This window comes from Gossypium hirsutum, chromosome A01 (genome assembly GCF_007990345.1).
Source record: "Gossypium hirsutum isolate 1008001.06 chromosome A01, Gossypium_hirsutum_v2.1, whole genome shotgun sequence".
NCBI classification, from domain to species: Eukaryota; Viridiplantae; Streptophyta; class Magnoliopsida; order Malvales; family Malvaceae; genus Gossypium; species Gossypium hirsutum.
Window position 1 is genome coordinate 12,535,370 of NC_053424.1, and position 11,427 is coordinate 12,546,796.

The window sequence follows — 11,427 nt, forward strand, 5'->3', positions numbered from 1 at the left end:
GATGGGCCTTTTGACTAATCAGAATAGCATCGTTTTTAAGGGTCTATTTAGATGAGTGTTTATCTCAAGTGTGATGCGTTTAATTGTTTTTTGTTTCACTTTATAGTACCGTTATAGTATTTAATCTCACCATCACCACTACTTTTACACTAACTATAAATAAACACATAATCCATCCAAAGAGAATCTACATTTAGATTGTGGGTCCAAAACTTTCTCTTGGTTAATGATCTATCCTTTCTTTGGATTTGAAGAGATGGTGATTCGTTGCTTTAACTTTAATTGCCGTATCTTATGTGCCATTATCTGAACTTTGATATTTTGTTGCGTTTCCTTTTTGCTTATATATATATATATATATGATAATTACCGTCCAAATTGAAAGAAAAACAAAAGGGAAATGCTTCAAACTTTCGAACATATTCGACCATAAATAGGTAAGTAAAATTAGTTTTTTTTTCCTTGTAATTTTTATAGATTTGAGTTCATAAGAGTTTGATTTAGCTAGCTTATGTACCAATGTGTAAGAGTTTTAAAGTTTTGAAAAGTTATCATTGTTGATTTCTTGAAGAATTAGGTGTGAAATTGATATATTTTAAGCTTGGATTAAGAAAATGACTAGATTGTAAATTAATCTAGCTTAATTATTAACTTTGTTACATTAGGGACCAAATTGAATAAATTAAAATATATCATGAAATTATGTTAGAAATAGAAAGTATAAAGTCCCTAATGAAAGTATGTGAAATCGGATTCTAATTCGAAGCTCGGAATTAGAAGTTATGGTTATTTAGAATTCAGAGACTAAATTGAATAAAATGTAAAATTTTAGGAGTATCGTAAAATGAGTTTGTATAGATTTATTCATGTCATGGCATAATATGAAAATAGTTAGTATTGATTGAATGTATAAAGTAATTGTATAGATCAATAATCAGATCAAAGCGGAGTTAATCAAGGAAAAACTAAAATTGTTTATTAGTCCCTAAAGAATCAACTTGTTTGATGTTTTGATCAGGTAAATTCATATAGAACTTACTATTTCACTTTGTATTATATGTGTATGCTTGTGTTTAATTTAGTATAAATATTTGTATATAATTGAAATATCATGGAATTTGATATAACTGGCTAATAATGGACTGAATTGGACTACTTGTAATGTTGGTTATTATTTAATAATACAGGATATAAATGTGTAAATATGGATGATTACATGATATGGAAACATCTTATGTGACCCCTTTATAGGGTATGTTATATAAGTATAAATGATTACATGGTTGATATTGAAATATGTAAAAACTTGGTGCCCGTGTGAACTTAGTAAAAGTTAAGATACGATTGGCATGTCAGTAAAGTTTTGTGTGCATTTGTACAGGATATATCACAGATGTTAATGAGATCCAACATTATTGTGGATTCTTGGATATCATGTGACACAGGTTTAGCTCGGATGAGTAACCTGATGTGTTATGATATTGGTTTAGCTCGAACAGGTAACCTGATATATATACTCAGCTCAGACGAGCAATTAGTATGGTGTATTTTACCTATGTATCTGAGTCTATTTACTAGGTTTCATAGCGCAAAATGATACAGGATTGAAAATTGAAAATGTGATGAAATGGACTTGATATTCAAATTGAAAAGTCATTGAATGGATTGAATTATAAATTATATATTCTTATGTTTGTTGATAGCAAATGTGATTAAATTGAATTATGTAAGCTTGATATAATCTTATGATTTATTTAATGAAATTGCCATTTTGATAGGTTACATGAAAGTAACATGAATTGGAATGCTAAGTTACATGTAGCATCTAAAGTTCATGTTATAAATATTTGCTCAACTTTTTGGTGTATTTAGTGCCATGTTCTAACCAAAGTTAGGTCAAACTAAGGTAGCTTTAATGCTTATTGTAAAATAAAGTGAGCGTAGTATTTTCCATTTGAACTTACTAAATATTCTAAATGCTTACTCCCGTTGTTTCCTTCCCTTGTAGATTGTCACATTGTGGAACTTGTCGAGCTGAATCAGCTAAGAATCATGCACTATCAACAAACATTAGATTTGTGTCTATTTTGAGTTTAGACATTACGATATAGTAGTATCTTTTTGAGTAAATGGTCAAAGTTGATGCCTTTGTGATTAATGATCATAAGTTTTTGGTGTGGTTTTGAATGCCAAAGTTTTTACTTGGAATATCTAGTTGGATGAATGAACTTATAAATGGTATATATATATTTATTTATATAATTAAGCATGTTATATAGTTTGGTATGTGCTTGATCATTTCAAGTCAAGTTTATTAAGTTGATTGGTTCTTAATTGCATATTGAATAGGATTGAGATAGTAAATTAAATGATTAATGCATGAATGATTGAATTAGAAAATTGGTTAGGTCTAAATGATGAATGCGTATTGAATGTCATGTTAAATGATTGATTGAAATTGTAATGAACTTGTTTGGCATGTTTTGGTTAGGTAAGATTGCTAGTTAGGTTGTTAATGTTGAAAGGTTTTGGTTTGAAGCTATGGAATAGGTATTAAAATGTGCATTTTGTCAAAAACAAGGGCTACGTCTTGATGACTAAAATCCCATGTCATAACGTTGGCTAATAGTGAAATGACGTCGCGACGTTGATATGCATGAAGTTACGACGTGACTTACTGTATTGATGACATCACGACATGAAAATTTTGAGGTCGTGACATTGGCCCGAGATTTTTCAAATTTTACAATTTCGTCTTATTTCATGCTCGGGTTAATAAAGGAGCTCTCATAAGCTCGTATAAGACCTAGAAATGATTGTATAACATAAATTGAATGTGATTAATGCTTAATTACATGTGTAAATGATTAAATATTACCTAAATGACTTAAAACCTTATAAATCAAAAAATCAAAACTAACGCCAATATTTAAAAGGGTAAATTGCATCAACTTTTTTTGGTTACCTAACTATCAACTTTTTTTAATTTGGTCACCCAACTCATTGAGATTGTTTTTTCTATCCATTTCTGTTAAGTTCCATTAAATCTCGTATGGGAGGGTGACATGAAAGTTGAAAATGGAATAATAACAAATTTAGCCCTCAACTCTTACATATTATATCGGTTTAGTTATAATTTTAAAAAATTAACCCTCAAAATTTACAAATGGTCTCAATTTAATCCTCAAAGTTTACCTTCCTCTTCTGTTTCTCCCACCACCACTACCATCATTGCCTCCACCTCCACCCTTCTCCAAAAAAAATTCCTTTGTTGTTTCTATTTAAACCTAATTTATTATTAAATTTTGAAGAACTAAAGTTATTTGCGCCCAAAATATGTGCTACTATTTAACGAGAAATTATGTTCCAATAGCAAGAAAAAAGAGAAGTTTTTTTTCGAGAAAGGTGGATGAAGTAGAGGTGGAGGCAACGATGGTAGTGGTGGTGGAAGAAGCGGAAGAATAAGGTAAATTTTGAGGATCAATTTGGGACAATTTGTAAATTTTTGAGGGTTAACTTTTTAAAATTATAATTAAATCGATATAATATGTAAAAATTGAGGGCTAAATTTGTTATTATATCGATTTTTTAACTGTTATGTCACTCTCCCATCAAAGATTTAATGACACTTAAAAAAAAATCTCGATTAATTGGGCGACTAAATTAAAAAAAATTGATATTTGGTTGACCAAAAAGAAAATAAACAATAGTTGAGTGACTAAAAAAAATTGAACTATAGTTGGATGACCTGTGATGTAATTTACCCTATTTAAAAAAAAGTTAGCTTTTATGTAAATAAATTATCACGAGGTTTAAATAGTAAAAATACCTTTCATTGGAGATTGTTTTTATCCACTAAAGCTGAAAGTAACTCAAGCTAAGTTTTCTTCTTTTTGCTTTTTGGATATTTTTAATTTCATCTTTGTATAGGTAATTCAAGAGTATTTTTTTAAGCCAATAATGTTGTCCATGCAATTTTGTTTTTAATATCTTGTAGTTTAAATTGATTTTTATATATTATTTAATTCTTTGTAAGTATGGGACAAAACAATACACGATTATTATTCACTTTTTCACATATTAATTTCTTGAAATATGAAAATATCAATTATTGACAATTAATGGAAGAATGTTGTGCGGAAGCGTGTAAAAGAGTAAAATTATTGTACTAAAAAATCACACTAAGTTCAATTCCCAGGAAAGAGAGGTGGATCACAAGGATCGCTTAAGTACCAGGTCTTTCCTAGCCAGAATATCCCTCAATCGTAATTTAATAGCACAATAAATCACTACAATCACACACACAATTCATGCAGAATAATACAATAAAGAACACAAGAATTTAACGAGGTTCAGCAAATTTTGCCTACGTCATCGGGCACTACCAAATATATTTCACTCCAAAATACAAGTGAGAATTTACAAAGAGAGAGAGAGAAAATAATGCCTTAAGTAGAGAATGGCAAGTTTGAGATACAGAATGAGAGATGGTTATGCCTATTTATAGTTGAGGTTCAGGGATCAACTTGCAAAGTCACTTTACAATTAGGGACCATATATTGCAAATATCTCAGATTTTATTATGCCAATATCTCGATACCCATATCTTTGACTTTCCAATATTTGATACCCATATCTTTGACTTTCCAATATTTGATACCCATATCTTTGACTTTCTATTATTTGATACCCATATCTTTGATTTTCCATAAATATGGATAATTCCCAATAATCTCCACCTTGAAGATTTGATTCGAGTAATCTTATCTTCACACAATTCTCTCTGTCTTTGTCAACAACACTTGATAGTGCCTTCTTCAATTGTTAAACATGCAGAATATTGATCAAGTTCAAACAATGTTCGAACTTGATTGTTGTTACCACCTTGGTCATCATATCTGCGAGATTATCTGCAGTCTTAATCTTCTGAAGGTGAATTTTCCCCCCATCAATAATTTCCCGCACAAAGTGGAAACGTACATCGATATGCTTTATACGTGCATGATAGACTTGATTCTTTGCTAAATGAATAGCACTTTGACTATCACAATACACATTAATATGCTCCTGAACCAATCCCAAGGTTTTAACCATACTTTGTAACCAAATAGCTTTCTTTACAGCCTCTGTTACAGCCATGTATTCAGCTTCTGTGGTTGACAACGCAACTGTAGACTGCAGTGTAGACTTCCAACTTATTGGTCCTCCAGCAAGAGTAAACACATAACTAGTGGTTGATCTTCGTTTGTCCAAATCACCGGCATAATCAGAATCAACGTACCCAACAACACCTTTACCAAGTGTAGTATCCTGCTTGAACAGTAATCCAATATCCATGGTCTTATGAATATACCGTAGAATCCATTTCACAGCTTGCCAATGTCCTTTTCCAGGATTATGCATATACCTGCTCACTATACTAACTGCCTGTGAAATGTCGGGTCTTGTACACACCATTGCATACATCAAGCTACCCACTGCATTAGAATACGGAACTTGCAACATGTATTCTCGTTTCGTATTCGTCGAAGGAGATAGTTGTGCAGAAAGCTTGAAATGAGAAGCCAACGGGGTACTTACAGGTTTTGTCTGCTCGTTCATGCCAAACTGCTATAGTACCTTTTTCAAATATTGCTTCTGAGACAAGCTAACTCTATCATGAGCTCTATCTCTCCATATTTCCATACCGAGAATCTTTTTAGCTTCTCCTAGATCTTTCATCTCAAACTCGAGATTGAGTTGAGTCTTCAATCTTTCAATCTCAACTTTGCTCTTAGATGCTATTAGCATATCATCAACATATAAGAGCAAGTATATGAAAGTTCCTTCTTGTAGCTTCTGAAAATACACGCAATGATCAAAATTACTTCTTGTGTACCTTTGCCCTTTCATGAACTGATCAAATCACTTGTACCACTGCCTCGGAGATTGCTTCAATCCATAAAGCGACTTTGTCAGTTTGCAAACCCAATTTTCTTTTCCAGCAACCTTGAATCCATCTGGCTGAGTCATATAGATTTCCTCTTCCAAATCACCGTGTAAAAACGCGATCTTCACATCAAGCTGAACTAGTTCAAGATCATATTGCGCAACCAAGGCTAGCAAAATCCGAATAGACGAATGCTTCACAACTGGAGAAAACACTTCATTGTAGTCTATTCCTTCTTTCTGAGCGTAACCCTTTGCTACTAATCTAGCCTTGTATCGAATTTCATTTTTATCACGAAATCCTTCCTTCTTTGCATATACCCATTTGCATCCAATTGCCTTCTTTCCCTTGGGTAGTGTCACCAACTCCCAGGTCTTATTTTTATGAAGAGACTGCATTTCTTCATTCATAGCTTGCTTCCACTTTACACTATCAGAGTTACTTCTTGCTTCTGTGTAAGTAGAAGGAACATCATCATCTGCAATTGGAAGTGCATAGGCCACCATATCATCAAAGCGAGCAGGCATACGAATCTCTCTTCTTGGCCTTCTATATGCAATTGAATCATGTTGTTGTAGAAGTTCTTGGGTCGAAACTTCTTCATCATTTGTTCCTTCAATATTAGCTGGATCATCATTAACCTTTTCAAGCTCCACCTGCTGCAAAGTGCCACTGGTTGTGTTATCCTTTTGTGAATCATTGTTCTTCATCATGGTTGATTCATCAAAAGTCACATCTCTACTGAAAATTATTTTCCTTGTATCAGGACACCAGAGACGGTATCCTTTTACTCCACCAGTTATACCCATGAATAATGCTTTCTTTGCTCTTGGGTCTAACTTAGATTCTTTTACATGATAATATGCAGTGGAACCAAAAATATGTAAAGAATCATAATCAACAGCAGGTTTACCAGCCCACCTCTCCATAGGAGTTTTTCCATTTATTGCAGCTGATGGCAACCGATTAATTAGATGGCACGCATATGTAACTGCCTCAGCCCAAAATTCTTTGCCCAATCCAGCATTGGACAACATACATCGAACTTTCTCCAGTATAGTCCGATTCATACGTTCTGCCACCCCATTCTGTTGTGGTGTATCTCGAACAGTGAAGTGTCGTACAATACCTTCATCGTGACATACTTGTAGAAATGGATCATTCTTGTACTCAGTACCATTGTCTGATCGAAGTCGTTTGACTTTTCGACCAGCCTGGGTCTCCACCATCTTCTTCCATTTCAGAAATACATCCAAAACTTCATTTTTCCTTTTCATTAGATACACTCATACTTTTCTTGAATAATCATCAACAAAAGTAACAAAATAGTGCATACCTCCCAAAGAAGCCACTTTAGTAGGTCCCCACACATCACTGTGAACGTAGTCCAGAATTTCTTTTGTATTGTGAATTGCTGAACCAAATTTTATCCTCGTCTGCTTGCCCAGAACACAATGTTCACAGAATTCCAATTTGCAAGAATTTGCACCTTTCAACAAGCCTTGCTTCGCCAAACTCTGCAAAGCTTTTTCACCAGCATGTCCCAATCGCATATGCCATAACCTGGTAGCCTCTGAATCTGCATCTTTCGTAAAAGCTGTTGATGTTGATCCAATAACTGTACTTCCATTTAAATAGTACAGATTATTCCTTCTTGTGCCTTTCATCACCGTCAATACCCCAACTACTACCTTTAGTAATCCATCTCTCAAAGTGATTGTGAGCCCTTTAGATTCTAGGACCCCTAATGAGATAAGATTTTTCTTCAAGCTAGGTATGTAGCGAACATCTGTCAAGACTTGAATTGAGCCGTCGTGATTCTTCAATTGGATTGTACCTACTCCCATTGTCTTACAAGCGCTATCATTGCCCATAAAAACAACTCCACCTTCTAGTTCTTTAAGACTAGAAAACCAGTCCTTGTTAGGACACATATGGTAAGTACATCCTGAATCCAAAATCCACTCATCTGTATGACATGCCATTGCCATGCCAACCAAGCTAAAGTCTGACTCCTCATCATGCTCCGCTACACATGCATCAGAAATAGCTTTACCTTTTTGTAACTTAGGACAATTCTTTTTCCAATGCCCTTTCTCACGACAAAAGGCACATTCATCTTTGGCAAGTCTCCCTTTGGACTTACTCCTTCTACCAGATTTGTTGCTGCGCGAACGACTTCTTACTGTTAAGACTTCTGTAGTTGTATCTCTGTGATCTTTTTTTATCTTTCTTTCGAGTCTCAGATCTATACAATGCACTACAGACTGCATCAAATGTGATTGTATCCTTCCCATGAAGCAATGTGGTGGTAAGATGATCATATTCATCAGGAAGAGAATTCAACAACAGTAATGCCTTGTCTTCATCTTCAAATTTCTCATCCAAATTTAGCAAGTCTGCTAAAATTTTATTGAATGAGTTCACATGGTCATTCATCGACATACCGGGTGCATACGTGAATCGATAAAGTTTCTTTTTCATATAAAGCCTATTTTCAAGACTTTTTGTTAGAAACTTTTCTTCCAGTGTATCCCACAACTTCTTCGCTGATGTCTCCCTCATGACAGAGTACTTCTGCTCTTTGGCCAAACATAGGCGAATTGTTCCACATGCCTGTCTATTGATCTTGGCCCACTCCTTGTCATCCATCTTGTCAGGTTTTTCTTCAAGGGCTATATCCAGCTCTTGCTGACATAAGACATCCAGGATCTCACATTGCCACATACCAAAATTATTGGTACCATCAAATTTCTCTACTTCAAATTTCGCATTGGTCACAGTAGTCTTTGACGATGACTTTTCCATTTTTTTCTCCTCAATCCCAACTACAGTACGTGAACAGTGCCGTGAACGATCGTATTCCCCAAGTACGAATCTAGCTCTGATTCCAATTGTTGTGCGGAAGCGTGTAAAATAGTAAAATTATTGTACTAAAAAATCACACTAAGTTCAATTCCCAGGAAAGAGAGGTGGATCACAAGGATCGCTTAAGTACCAGGTCTTTCCTAGCCAGAATATCCCTCAATCGTAATTTAATAGCACAATAAATCACTACAATCACACACACAATTCATGCAGAATAATACAATAAAGAACACAAGAATTTAACGAGGTTCAGCAAATTTTGCCTACGTCATCGGGCACTACCAAATATATTTCACTCCAAAATACAAGTGAGAATTTACAAAGAGAGAGAGAGAAAACAATGCCTTAAGTAGAGAATGGCAAGTTTGAGATACAGAATGAGAGATGGTTATGCCTATTTATAGTTGAGGTTCAGGGATCAACTTGCAAAGTCACTTTACAATTAGGGACCATATATTGCAAATATCTCAGATTTTATTATGCCAATATCTCGATACCCATATCTTTGACTTTCCAATATTTGATACCCATATCTTTGACTTTCCATAAATATGGATAATTCCCAATAAAGAAAAATAACTACAAGAGAAAGAAAATTAAATCTTGAACAAGATGCGTTGTTTAAAATTATAATTGAAAGAGTTAGCTCAAAGAAAAGTTGTGCATTTTTTACTGATGAACCGAGAGGTACGTGTAAAACATTTATTTATTAAGCTTTACTAGCATATGTGAGATCAATGCTATGACATCTAACGTAGTTGCAACAATATTATTTGAAAGGTGAACAGCATATTTACAATTCGTTTTGTTATTAAATCTAAAGAGATAAAATTTTATGATTTATCTAAATAAGATGTAATTATAGAGTTATTACGTAGAACGTCTTTAATTTTATGGCAAAAATATTTGCATTGAAAAAGTTGATAGTTGATTAAAGTTTTAGAAATATTATGAATAGTATAATTTTTTTTTAGGAAAAGTAATTGGTTTTGGAAGTGAATTTCATCAAGTGTTACCTCTTATCCCAAATGGTAAAAATTAGATCACGTGGATGTGAAAAAAACAAAAAAGAATCAATGATAAAAATTGCATATCTTGAGGAGTACACTAATGTAAACATGAATGTATATTTAATAATTGTTAACATTAATGGAAGACAATTAATAATGGTTGCCATTAACATTAATGGGAGACAATCAATAATGACAACCACCAACTTTGGAAAAGTGGCAAGGGATAATTTTTTTTGGTCCTTGAGATAATGGGCTATTTATTGTTTGGTCCTTGAACCTCAACTATAAATAGGTCTTCTCATTTCTCATTTCTCATTTCAATTCATCCATCGAGAAAGGCATGATCGAATTGTGCCACATGCCAACCGATTGATCCCAACCAATCTCTCTCTTAGTTTTCTCTCTTCTCTCATTTGAGAATTCTTAAGGAATTCTATTTGTTTGTAATACTTTGAAGATAGTAAAGTTATCATCTAGTGTTAGTGTCCGAGGACGTAGGTATAATTTACCGAACCTCGTTAAAACTCTTGTGTTCTTTCTTGTCCTATTTTTCTTTCAATATTTGAGGGTATAATAGTAGTATTTAATTGTGCTATTAAATTACTATAGAAGGGATATTCTGTCTAAGGAAAGACTTGGTATTTAAGAGATCCATGTGATCCACCTCTCTTCCCTGGGAATTGAACTTTGTGTGATTTTTTTAGTACAATAATTTACACGCTTCCGACCCTATTGGAACAACAATAATAAATTACTTAAATGAAATTATTTGATATTACAATTTTATTTTAATAATAAATTTCAGAATTCATGCTAAATTTAAATTTTAAATAACATTTTCAATATTTTTATTGAAAATATTTTATATTTATATTTTAATAATAAAATATAGGTTATAATTTATAAATATTCATTAACAAATATTTTATAATATAAAGTATGAATATTTTAATAATACAAATATAATTTTTTTTTCGAATCAAATATAAGTATTTTTCAAATGCTGCTTTAATCCCTCTAACTTCTATGTGCCACTATAACTCACATACATGCGAATTAAGTTTTAAATTAGGCATTAAATATTGCTATATGTAAGGTAAGATCATTATTATAAGATAAATTTCAATTTACAAAATACAATGTTTTGTAATATTTTGTTCTAACAAATATAATTTAAGCCAAGTTTGCTTTATTAAAAATAATTTTTCACTAATTGTTTTTTAAAAACTTATCAAAACAATATAAATATTTACGTAAAATTAACCATATATTAGAAGATATCAATTTTATTTTTCGAAAATTAAAATATTTTTTAGAAATTATTTTTAATGAATCAAACTAAATTTTATTGGAAATTGAAAATAATCCAAAATGCCCAATTAAATCATCAACTTTATTAATTTTCTTAAAAATTCATTTTTTAAGTTAAAAAAGTAGAATTATAATATAACTATAAATACAAATATTCAAATAATTATAAAATAGAACGATAAAATTGGTACATAAGTCTAAAAACCGTGTAATAAATGCAAGTACTGAAAAATCAAATCTTCCAACTTTTGCGAATATTATCCGAAGAACTCATTCATGCTATATGGTCTTTAAAATGTTAAACGA